Source organism: Zea mays, chromosome 5, assembly GCF_902167145.1.
Source record: "Zea mays cultivar B73 chromosome 5, Zm-B73-REFERENCE-NAM-5.0, whole genome shotgun sequence".
Lineage (NCBI taxonomy): Eukaryota > Viridiplantae > Streptophyta > Magnoliopsida > Poales > Poaceae > Zea > Zea mays.
The window spans coordinates 162,965,507-162,977,831 of record NC_050100.1 but is presented as its reverse complement, the minus strand read 5'-3'; the positions used below and the strand labels follow the sequence as shown (position 1 = coordinate 162,977,831).

The 12,325-nt window shown below is 48.0% G+C and overlaps 1 pseudogene; it reads right to left on the bottom strand.

The window, feature by feature from the left end:
* Nucleotides 1–11,568: 11,568 nt before the first annotated feature.
* LOC111589500 (uncharacterized) lies at nt 11,569–11,748 on the bottom strand (annotated as a pseudogene).
* Between the last annotated feature and the right edge of the window lie 577 nt (nt 11,749–12,325).

The following is a 12,325-nucleotide window of genomic DNA, read 5'->3' as shown; positions in this document are numbered from 1 at the left end:
ACTTATACTTCTTCTAGTGATGATGAATCTAGCGATGATGAAATAGATTACTCTAGTTTGTTCAAGGGCTTAGATAGAACTAAAATTGATAAGATTAATGAATTGATTGATGCTTTGAATGATAAGAATAGATTGTTAGAAAAGCAAGAGGATCTTTTGTATGAAGAACATGATAAATTTGTAGAGGCACAAAAATCTCTTGTTTTAGAGGTTAAAAGGAATGAAATGCTTTCTTGTGAACTATCTACTTGCCATGAGACAATTTCTAGTTTAAAAAGTGTTAATGATGATTTAAATGCTAAACTAGAAGTAGCAAATAGATCTAACTCTTGTGTAGAACATGTTGTGATTTGCAATAGGTGTAAAGATTTTAATGTTGATGCTTGTAGTGAACACTAGTTTCTATTGCAAAGTTAAATGATGAAGTGGCTAGTCTTAATGCCCAACTTAAGACTAGCAAGAGTGAATTTGACAAACTAAAATTTGCAAGGGATGCCTACACTATTGGTAGACACCCCTCAATTAAGGATGGGCTAGGCTTTAAGAAGGAAGCCAAGAACTTAACAAGTCATAAGGCTCCCATCTCCACCAAGGAGAAAGGGAAGGCCCCTATGGCTAATAGTGCTCAAAAGAATCATGCATTTATTTATGATAGGAAATTTTCTAGAAATGTTCATCATGATAGGAGTTGTAATGCTTATGATTCAAATGCAATGTTTGCTTCAAGTTCTTCCTATGTGCATGGTAGAGATATGCCTAGGAGAAATGTCATTCATCATATGCCTAGGAGAAATGTTGCTCATGTTCCTAGGAAAATTAATGAACCTTCTACAATTTATCATGCTTGCAATGCTTCTTTTGAAATTTGTAGAAAGGATAAGAAGGTGATTGCTAGGAAATTAGGGACAAAATGCAAGGGAGACAAAACTTGCATTTGGGTCCCTAAGACCATTGTTACTAACCTTGTAGGACCCAACAAGGGTTGGGTACCTAAGACCCAAGCCTAATTTGCCTTGCAGGTTTATGCATCCGGGGGATCAAGCTGGATTATCGACAGCGGATGCACAAGCCACATGACGGGGGAGAAGAAGATGTTCACCTCCTACGTCAAGAACAAAGATTCCCAAGACTCAATCATATTCGGTGACGGGAATCAAGGCAAGGTCAAAGGACTAGGGAAGATTGCTATTTCATCCGAGCACTCTATTTCTAATGTGTTCTTAGTTGAGTCGCTTGGATATAACTTGTTGTCTGTGAGTCAGCTTTGTAATATGGGATATAATTGCTTATTCACAAATGTAGATGTGTCTGTCTTTAGAAGAAGTGATGGTTCATTAGCTTTTAAGGGTGTACTAGACGACAAACTTTATTTAGTTGATTTTGCAAAAGAGGAGGCCGGTCTAGATGCATGCTTAATTGCTAAGACTAGCATGGGCTGGCTATGGCATAGCCGTTTAGCACATGTTGGGATGAAGAGCCTTCACAAACTTCTAAAGGGAGAACATGTGTTAGGTCTAACAAATGTGCAATTCGAAAAAGATAGACCTTGTGCAGCTTGTCAACCAGGTAAACAAGTGGGAAGTGCTCATCACATCAAGAACGTGATGACTACGTCAAGACCACTGGAGCTATTGCATATGGACCTCTTCGGACCCGTTGCCTACCTAAGCATAGGAGGAAGTAAGTATGGTCTTGTTATAGTTGATGATTTTTCCCGCTTCACTTGGGTATTCTTTTTGCAGGATAAATCTGAAACCCAAGGGACCCTCAAGCGCTTCCTAAGGAGAGCTCAAAATGAGTTTGAGCTCAAAGTGAAGAAGATAAGGAGCGACAACGGGTCCGAGTTCAAGAACCTTCAAGTGGAGGAGTACCTTGAGGAGGAAGGAATCAAGCACGAGTTCTCCACTCCCTACACACCACAACAAAATGGTGTGGTAGAGAGGAAGAACAGGACGCTTATAGACATGGCGAGGACAATGCTTGGAGAGTTCAAGACGCCCGAGCGGTTTTGGTCGGAAGCCGTGAACACGGCTTGCCACGCCATCAACCGGGTCTACCTTCATCGCCTCCTCAAGAAGACGTCATACGAGCTATTAACCGGTAACAAACCCAATGTTTCGTATTTCCGAGTTTTTGGGAGTAAATGCTACATTCTAGTGAAGAAGGGTAGGAATTCCAAATTTGCTCCCAAAGCGGTAGAAGGGTTTTTGTTAGGTTATGACTCAAATACAAAGGCGTATAGAGTCTTCAACAAATCATCGGGTTTGGTTGAAGTCTCTAGCGACGTTGTATTTGATGAGACTAATGGCTCTCCAAGAGAGCAAGTTGTTGATCTTGATGATGTAGATAGGGATGGCAATTTTACCCGCGGGTTCGGATATCCGTCGGATATCCGACCCGTCGGGTACGGGTTCAGGCATGAAATTTGACCCGTGGGTCTTACCCGTACCCGACCCGATTTTATTACGGGTCAGGTACGGATTTGATTTCTTACCCGTGGGTACCCGACGGATATCCGAAAATAGTGATTTTAGATTTTCAACCTACCAGTACGCTAGCTAGCCGTCCACCCTCGACAGCTCATCCTACTGCCATTCCTCCCTGTCTGCTGATGCTTCTGATCTGGTTCTAGTACTAGTGCCAGCACATTTGATAAAGTGCCAGTACGTAGTACCAGTGCTATCTAGTACAAGTACTTGAGCTAAGAGAGTGTTAATACACCAGACGACTATGCTAGCTACTCTCCAATTTTGACGAGTTGGAAGTTTATTAACAAAAAAACATTAGCAACACATGTCCAGGGCTACATCTACACGACTGCACTGTGCAACAACATTACGTGCCTCCGGTGATCATGGCAATGTGCGACGCTCAGAACTGCACTAGACTTCATTTAGGGAGAATGCACCAAGCTGCTATACCCGACGGATACCCGATATCCTGCCCGATACCCGATGGGTACGGGCACGGGTACAAAATTTTACCCGCGGGTATAGTCATGGGCGGATATGGATAATCTCCGCGGGTATGGTCACGGGCGGGTATTTACTCTACCCGATCCGAACCCGACCCATTGCCATCCCTAGATGTAGATGAAGAAGACGTTCCAACGGCCGCAATACGCACCATGGCGATTGGCGATGTGCGACCACAGGAACACGAGGAGCAAGATCAACCTTCTTCCTCAACAATGGTGCATCCCCCAACTCAAGACGATGAACAGGTTCATCAAGAGGAGGCATGTGATCAAGGGGGAGCACAGGATGTCCAAGTTGAAGAGGAAGAAGCACCACAGGCCCCTCTAACTCAAGTTCGAGCGATGATTCAAAGGAACCATCCCGTCGACCAGATTTTGGGAGACATTAGCAAGGGAGTAACCACTCGCTCTAGATTAGCTAATTTCTGTGAGCATTACTCTTTTGTCTCTTCTATTGAGCCTTTCAGGGTAGAAGAGGCCTTGCTAGATCCGGACTGGGTGTTGGCCATGCAGGAAGAGCTCAATAACTTCAAAAGAAATGAAGTTTGGACGCTGGTGCCTCGTCCCAAGCAAAATGTTGTGGGAACCAAGTGGGTGTTCCGCAACAAACAAGACGAGCACGGAGTGGTGACAAGGAACAAGGCTCGACTCGTGGCAAAAGGTTATGCCAAAGTCGCAGGTTTGGACTTTGAGGATACTTTTGCTCCTGTGGCTAGGCTAGAGTCCATTCGTATTTTGCTAGCATATGTCGCTCACCATTCCTTCAGGTTGTTCCAAATGGATGTGAAGAGCGCTTTCCTCAACGGGCCAATCAAGGAGGAGGTGTACGTGGAGCAACCTCCTGGCTTTGAGTATGAACGGTACCCCGACCACGTATGTAAGCTCTCTAAGGCGCTCTATGGACTTAAGCAAGCCCCAAGAGCATGGTATGAATGCCTTAGAGACTTTTTAATTGCTAATGCTTTCAAGGTTGGGAAAGCCGATCCAACTTTATTCACTAAGACTTGTGATGGTGACTTATTTGTGTGCCAAATTTATGTCGATGACATAATATTTGGTTCTACTAACCAAAAGTCTTGTGAAGAGTTTAGCAGGGTGATGACTCAAAAGTTTGAAATGTCGATGATGGGCAAGTCGAACTACTTCCTTGGGTTCCAAGTGAAGCAACTCAAGGATGGCACCTACATCTCTCAAACAAAGTATACGCAAGACTTGCTCAAGCGGTTTGGGATGAAGGATGCCAAGCCCGCAAAGACTCCAATGGGAACCGACGGACATGTCGACCTCAACAAAGGAGGTAAGTCCGTTGATCAGAAGGCATACCGGTCTATGATAGGATCTTTACTTTATTTATGTGCTAGTAGACCGGATATTATGCTTAGTGTATGCATGTGTGCTAGATTTCAATCCGATCCAAGGGAGTGTCACTCAGTGGCCGTGAAGCGAATTCTTAGATATTTAGTTGCTACGCCATGCTTCGGGATCTGGTATCCAAAGGGGTCTACCTTTGACTTGATTGGATATTCAGACTCCGACTATGCTGGATGTAAGGTCGATAGGAAGAGTACATCGGGGACGTGCTAATTCTTAGGAAGGTCCCTAGTGTCATGGAGTTCTAAGAAACAAACCTCTGTTGCCCTATCCACCGCTGAGGCCGAGTACGTTGCCGCAGGACAGTATTGTGCGCAACTACTTTGGATGAGGCAAACCCTCCGGGACTTTGGCTACAATCTGAGCAAAGTCCCACTCCTATGTGATAATGAGAGTGCTATCCGCATGGCGGATAATCCTGTTGAACACAGCCGCACAAAGCACATAGACACCCGACATCACTTTTTGAGAGACCACCAGTAAAAGGGAGATATCGAAGTGTTTTATGTTAACACCGAGAACCAGCTAGCCGATATCTTTACCAAGCCTTTAGATGAGAAGACCTTTTGCAGGCTGCGTAGTGAGCTAAATGTCTTAGATTCGCGGAACTTGGATTGATTTATAACATACATGTGTTCATGCCTTTGATCATGTTCCTTATGCATTTTGTTGTTTATTTATGGTGCTCAAGTTGTACAAACACTCCCCGGACCTCAATAGTCCATGTGTGGGTGATGCACATATTTAGGGGGAGATGTGCTACAACTTGACCCTTTGAGACTAACCGTGTGCTTGAGTTTGCTTGATTTAGTCTCAAAGGTGGATTGAAAGGGAAAGGTGGACTTGGACCATGCAAGACTTCCACTGCACTCCGATGAGAGGGTAACTTACTCCAAGTTCATCTCAATATCCTTATTGCCTTTGTACTCTTATTTGAAGATTTTGGTGAGGCAATGGGGTTTAAGGGCCAAGATTGATCCAGTTTTGGTGCTTGATGCCAAAGGGGGAGAAAATAAGGCCAAAGCAAGAAATGAATCAGCTACCACTTGAGAATTTTGAAAATAGTAGAGTTAGAGCCTTTGTTTTGTCAAAATACTCGTGTTATCTCTTATTGTCAAAAGTTGGTCTCTTGTGGGGAGAATGTTTGTTTATGGGAAAAAGGGGTTGAAAATAGTAGAGTTAGAGCCTTTGTTTTGTCAAAATACTCTTGTTATCTCTTATTGTCAAAAGTTGGTCTCTTGTGGGGAGAATGTTTGTTTATGGGAAAAGGGGGAGTTTTTGAATCTTTGATCAATTTCTCTTGGCATACCTCTCTTTATGTCTCTACAAGTGAATTTGACTTAGAGATAGGAATTTGAGTTTGATTTGCAAAAACAAATCAAGTGGTGGCAAAGAATGATCCAAATATGCCAAATTTGAATCGAAATCATTTCTTGTTCAAAATTGCACTTCTTTTAGTGGCTTTATGTTGTGTTGGCATAAATCACCAAAAAGGGGGAGATTGAAAGGGAAATGTGCCCTTGGGCCATTTCTAAGTATTTTGGTGATTTAGTGTCCAACACAAGTGCTTAAGTGTTAAACTATGCCAAATGATGGACAAAGTGCAAATCAATACAAAGGTATGATTCTAGACTTAGTACATTAGTTTTTGTGTACTAACATATTTGTCTAAGTGCTAGAATCAGAGAAAATACAATTGGATAAGTCTTGGCTCGAGCAGCCAAGACTCTGCTCGGTCTGGGTGCACCGGACTGTCCGGTGGTGCACCGGACAGTGTCCGGTGCACCGGGCTGGCTCTGGTGAAATGGCTGCTCTCGGGACTTCGATGACAGTGTACGGCTATAAATCACCGGACTGTCCGGTGGTGCACCGGACTGTCCGGTGAGCCATTCACAGGCGAAGTCGTCGCTCTCGGGAAGCGATCAACGGCGTACGGCTATAAATCACCGGACTGTCCGGTGGTGCACCAGACTGTCCGGTGAGCAAACGGTCGGCCGCGTAATCCGCGTGACGCGTGGCCGGGCCAACGGTCTGAAGGGGGCACCGGACTGTCCGGTGCGCCAACGGCTCCAAATCGCCAACGGTCGGCTGCGCCAAAATAGAAAAGAAATCCGCACTAGACAGTGTCCGGTGGTGCACCGGACTGTCCGGTGCGCCAGGCGACTGAAGGCAAGATTTGCCTTCCTGGAATGCTCTCAACGACTCCTAGCTGCCTTAGGGCTATAAAAGGGACCCCTAGGTGCATGGAGGAGTACACCAAGCATTCTCTAAGCATTCCTAAGCACCAAGACTCCAATTCCGCACTTTTGATTCTTTGTGATAGCAACTAGAGCTCCATTTGAGTAGAGAACTCTTTGAGTTGTGTTGAGAGCTCGTGTTGTGACTTGTGTGCGTGTTGTTGCTCTGATTTTGTGTCTTGTGTGCGTTGCTCATCCCATCCTTACTTCTGTGCTTCTTTGTGAACATCAAATTGTAAGGGCGAGAGGCTCCAAGTTGTGGAGATTCCTCACAAGCGGGATATAGTAAACAAAGCAAAACACCGTGGTATTCAAGTGGGTCTTTGGACCGCTTGAGAGGGGTTGAGTGCAACCCTCGTACGTTGGGACGCCACAACGTGGAGCAGGCAAGTGTTGTACTTGGCCGAACCACGGGATAAACCACTGTGCCTATCTGTGTTGATCTTCTTGTGGTTATTGTGTTTTGCAAGAACTCCTCTCTAGCCACTTGGCTTTATTGTGCTAACACCTAATCAAGTTTTGTGGCATTAAGTTTCAAGTTTTACAGGATCACCTATTCACCCCCCCCTCTAGGTGCTCTCAGGTAGTTCATTCCTGCAGAGTAGAAATGGAACTAGGGCTCTACTTGAAAACAGATGTAATACTTTTGCTTTTTGTAAGGTACTCAAGAGTACTATTTGTTAAGCAGTATTAGCACTTATCTATTTTCAACTTGTTCCTGCTGTGTGCGATATTGTTGACTCCTCCTTGGTACATGGCCCCCCGCCTGGGATGTAGGCTTGATGTGTTGAGGTTGGATACCAGCGTTTCTGAAAAGGTTGTCAACAATCCTCGTGAGGCAAACTCGCCGGGATCTGGATCTGTACGCAAATTTTAGCTAGGAAGCATTAGTAGTACACCTCATATGGTTCTTCGTCTGACATTAGTCGTCCTTTGATACATGCACAGGACTCGCAGGTTTTAGTCCGGGTGGCCAAGTGGCGTGTCCGGGCCCCCTTGAGTCGCGATTCTAGATACTAGGACACTTGTCGCAGGGCGGTGGCTCGTGCAGGCCCACGATACGGGACCAGGCTGAGCGGCTGCACGGGCTCCGGACCACCCCAGGAGACTAATGTCCATTCTCTAGCTCCGGTCCCGAGGTTGTCGGACCCGCATGACTTATAACTCCAGATACTAAGTTCCCGTCACAGGGTGGCAGAGCATGCAGGCCCACGGTACGGGACCAGGCTGAGCGGCTACACGAGCTCCGGACCACCCCATGGAACGGGGTCCCGTTCTCTAGAGTCGGCCCCCAGGCTGTCGGACCTCCCTACTTTCGTATCAGGGGCCTAGCTGCTCAATTCGGATGTCATCATGTCAGACAGATGGAAACCGTACGGGTGGGTTAGCTAAAAAGTACTATCTGAAAGACTGCAAGGTAGGACCATGGAGCGGCAAGATGGAACTATCATAAGAGCACAACTGAGGGGGTAGTTTCTCTTTATAACTCATCGTGCATGTGTGCAGACCAATAGGCCGGGTTTACGGGGACAGACCCCACCGGGTTGTCGTACACGTATGCGTTACCTAGTTACAAAAAACAGATTCGACCCCTCAGACTTGCTTTATGGATAGAACTTACAGAGATGTTTCGGCATCGGGGTAAGGCACTCCTCCAGTCATAGCTAGATGGCTGCCCCTGGGTCAGTGTATTCCCGTTACCTTGAAGGGTCCTTCCTAGCTGGGGGAGGGTTACGAAGCCCTTCTTGGTTTGGTACTTGCTGTAGGGCTAGGTCCCGACCCTGGGTCCCCACCTGCATTTGACACGGGAGCCCTTGTCTTTGGTTGTGGTCACTTCTGCGTGTACCTGTTGGCTGCCTGGATCTGTGGGAGATCCAGAAGGGTTTCCGGAGGAAGGCATGCTTCAGCTCCATAGACTAGGGAGCACGGGGTCCCCCTGGGGTCCGCCTAGTTGTCTTCACCGGAATAGGAGCCTCCGGCGAAAACATCCTTCAGGTCCCCTTCGGGCGACTGATACCCGAGATCCCGCTCAGCCGCGGCCACCTCGCCATCGTCCACCTTTTCTTTGCCAGGTCAGCGGCGAGGTGGGGAGCCGTCTTTGGAAAACTGCTCGCGCCGCTCACTGACGCGTTTTCACGAGGTCAACGATCTCGCGACACTCCGCGGCACTGTGGCGACCGTTGGGGTGCACTGGGCATGAGCCGCTGTTACCCCTCTGCGCCCGTGGGCGTTTGTTGCGGTCGCCCTAGCCCCCGGTCGTGGCTGCGACCACTAGAGCGGTGGACCGTGGCTTCTGGTAGTCGCGATCCTTCTTCTTTTTCTTCTTTCCGTCCCAGGGGACGGCGCCCGAGCCACCCGACTGGGCAGCTCCGGTTTGTGGGGTCGATGCCATGCACGGCCCTTGGCGGCTCTGGTGCATTTATCGGCCAGGGCGAAGAGTGTGGGGACAATTTCCACGTCATGTGTAGCCGATTTCTCCAGCATCTTCTTATCACGTACTCCCTATCGGAAGGCTATGATGATGGAAGCATCAGAAATATGAGGTATAGTACCTCGCACCTTGGTGAAGCGGGAGATGAACTTCCGTAGAGTCTCCCCGGGCTCCTGCCTCACCACATGGAGGTGGGCCTTTACACCATGCTGCTGGTAAGCACTGGCGAAGTTCGCAACGAACCGTGCGCAGAGCTCTTCCCAGGAATAGACTGACCCCGGGGTGAGGTTCATGAGCCAGGTCTGGGCAGGTCCAGACAAGGCCACATGAAAGTATGTTGCCATCACAGCGGTGTTTCCACCTGCTGTCGTGATGGCGGTAACGTACACCTGCAGGAACTCCGACGGGTTCGACGTTCCGTCGTATTTTTCTGGCAGGTGCGGCCGGAACTTGGGTGGCCATGACGCCGCGCGGAGATGATCCGGAAGAGAGGCGCAGCCCACCCCAGCCAAGGGGACACCCATTTGAGACCGCGTGCCCATTGGCGTCTGCGGTGCAACCGTAGCGAAGTCTTGATCGAGGTTGCGACCATCAATGTTTTGGCGGCGCTCGCGCGCCCTTTTCAAAAAGACCCGAGCATCCTCTCCCGCACGCCTGCGGTTGAGTTCTGCCCGGAGGTCGTTGGTCTGCGCACCCCTTACTGAGGGCGAGCGCACAGATGTTGACGCCTCGTGTTGGCGCCGGGATGACCGCGTCCTCGACCTAGTCGAGGTAGAATGTGCCATACCGAGTAGTCGGTCGATGTCGTCCCGCCATTGCTTCATGGCCCCTGGTGAGGCCGTGGAGCTTTGAGGGTGTCGCAACAACTCCCTGGCTGCCGACAACGCCCCTGGTGATGCCTTTGACGGAGTCCGGGACGCTTGCGCTGTCGTGTGCTGTCGTGCGGCGTGCACAACAGCAGTGCCTGGCACTGGGCGATTGGGAACCTGCGGTATGGAGGAAGTAGCTTCTCCCTCCACCGCAAAATCCACCGAAGTCTCGGCGTGGTGCTCAATGATCTGCACCATCATGCTTGGACAAGGAAAACAAGCAAAAACCTAATGCCTAGCCCCCTACCTGGCGCGCCAAATGTCGGAGAGCAAATCTCCGGCCGGGTGGTGGAGTGCACCCGCTCTAAATCCTAAGATGAGGAGGGGCCTAAGCGTTTTGCTTGTTAGTTGGAAAAGTGGGAAGAACACAAGAACACACAAGGATTTAGAGTGGTTCGGGCCACCGGAGCGTAACACCCTACTCCACTGTGTGATGTATTGCTTGAGAACTTGTATGAACTTGTGAGTGTCTGAGTGAGCCTAAGATTGGATGTCCTGGCCTCTGCCCCTGTGTAACATCGCATGCCTCACCTTTTATAGTTGAAGGGGGGCATGCACAAAGGTGCTGGGCCCCGACATGTGGGCCCAGAGACATAAAGAATATAGCGTTTGGAGCCACCGATATTTGTTGCTGGGGTAATCTTCTTGTTGCCTGACGCCTGAGATCTCCGTATCCTCGGCGTGCAGGGGAAGCTTCTTGTAGAAGGGGTGATGGGTACTGTGCGCCGCTTGGCACGAGCGCACTGTTTGCCAACAGACTGGTCAGGCACGCCGTTTGCTGGGTGACCCTGACGCCGCCTGCCGGCGGATTGGACAGGGCGCATTAAATGCTGAGAGGGTGTGTCGCCTGTCAGCGTGGTGACAGGCGGCGCGTCCTCTCCGCAATAAATGCAAGGACTGCACAACCGCATGGGCCTTTTGTCAGGTTCGGCCCGTTGGCTTACGTTACGGGCCACAAGCCACGCGGCCGCGACGGGTTTCTGCCTGAGCGGGGAGCATAGGGCAAGGTCTGGACACGTGTCGGCACCGGACCCTTGCTTGTGCCGGGGTCCTCTCCGTCCCGGGACCCTGCCAAGGCTCGGACCTCACTCAGGGGGACCTGACATGTCTCCACGAGAGTTCCGGGCTCATACTCACAGGGGTCCGGTGTTCCTCTGCGGAGGTCTGGACCCAACGGTGCTTCCTGTGACGTATTATCCTTCCTCGCCATGTGGTGCCCTTAGGCCTGTCTATGGGGTGGGGTCGGATGCCGCTCTCCGTGTGACCTGGAGGTGTCGTACGGGTGCAGCGCCTTCATACTGTGGAAGAGGGTACCCCTGATTTAGAGTACCGACAGATGCTAAACTAGGACACATGTTTAATATCCTTAGAAATATATTTTGGGATCCACATTTTTTGACGTTTACATTTCCATCAATCTAATGTCATACTATCTCCGTCCCAAAATATTAATTGTTCCAACTCTTGGTTATGGATGAAGATAAATCTAGATACAAATATAAAAATAGATATCAAGTATTGTATGAACCCATTAATTAATTAAAACGAATTTTAATTTGTAACAGAGGGAGTAAGATGTAACATATAACATAATTTGTCTATGTAATGATACATGTAAAATGTAAAAAATGGCAACTGAGCCCATGCGTTACGGCGACATATAGTTATATTTGATGGTATTGGTTGGGGTGAGTCAGGCCATACCAGCAGTACAATAGCTTGATGACACACGAGGACGCAGTGGCATGCCAATGTGTAGACCCTTTCCATAAAATAAATTTAATATAAAAGTGGACATATGATTCACATACTAAATATTAAATTGTACTACACTTTATCTTGACAAAAAGCTGAGAAATGTATGAGTTAAAAATAAGCTCTAACCTTTTCTTATAGTTCACTCATCCGCTCGTACCCAATCAACTAGCAGGGTGGTATTATGTGGAAGTGTTACGCTCCGTACAACTTCATATCATATTGGATTTAGGTGGTTTTCTATGACGTATCTGGAAGTTAACGTCATACGAGTTTAAGACGGTGGAACCCTATAAAACCTTTGTAGGTGTAGAGATTAAGCGGTGAACGGATGTGGTAAAAGTAAAGTGTAAAATAGAATTCCTCATATAAATATATATTAGAGAAAAAATAAAATAATAGAAAGAGTAATAAGTTTAATATTAAAATGGTCTTTAATATTTTAGGTTTAGGATCGAGGTTTTGACCCACTCATGGTACTTTGACCCGCTTGACGCGTGACAGTCGTGGCCGGCCTCAACCCCCGATGAAAGCAGTTTGAGGGCTTGTAGAACCTAATTAAGGCCCCGTTTGGCAGAGCTCCGCTCCAGATTCTACATAGTAAATCTGCAGAGCTCTGTCAAACAACAGTTTTCTGAGAATCACTTTCATAGTAAATTCTATGAAGTGATTCTTCGAAATGAAC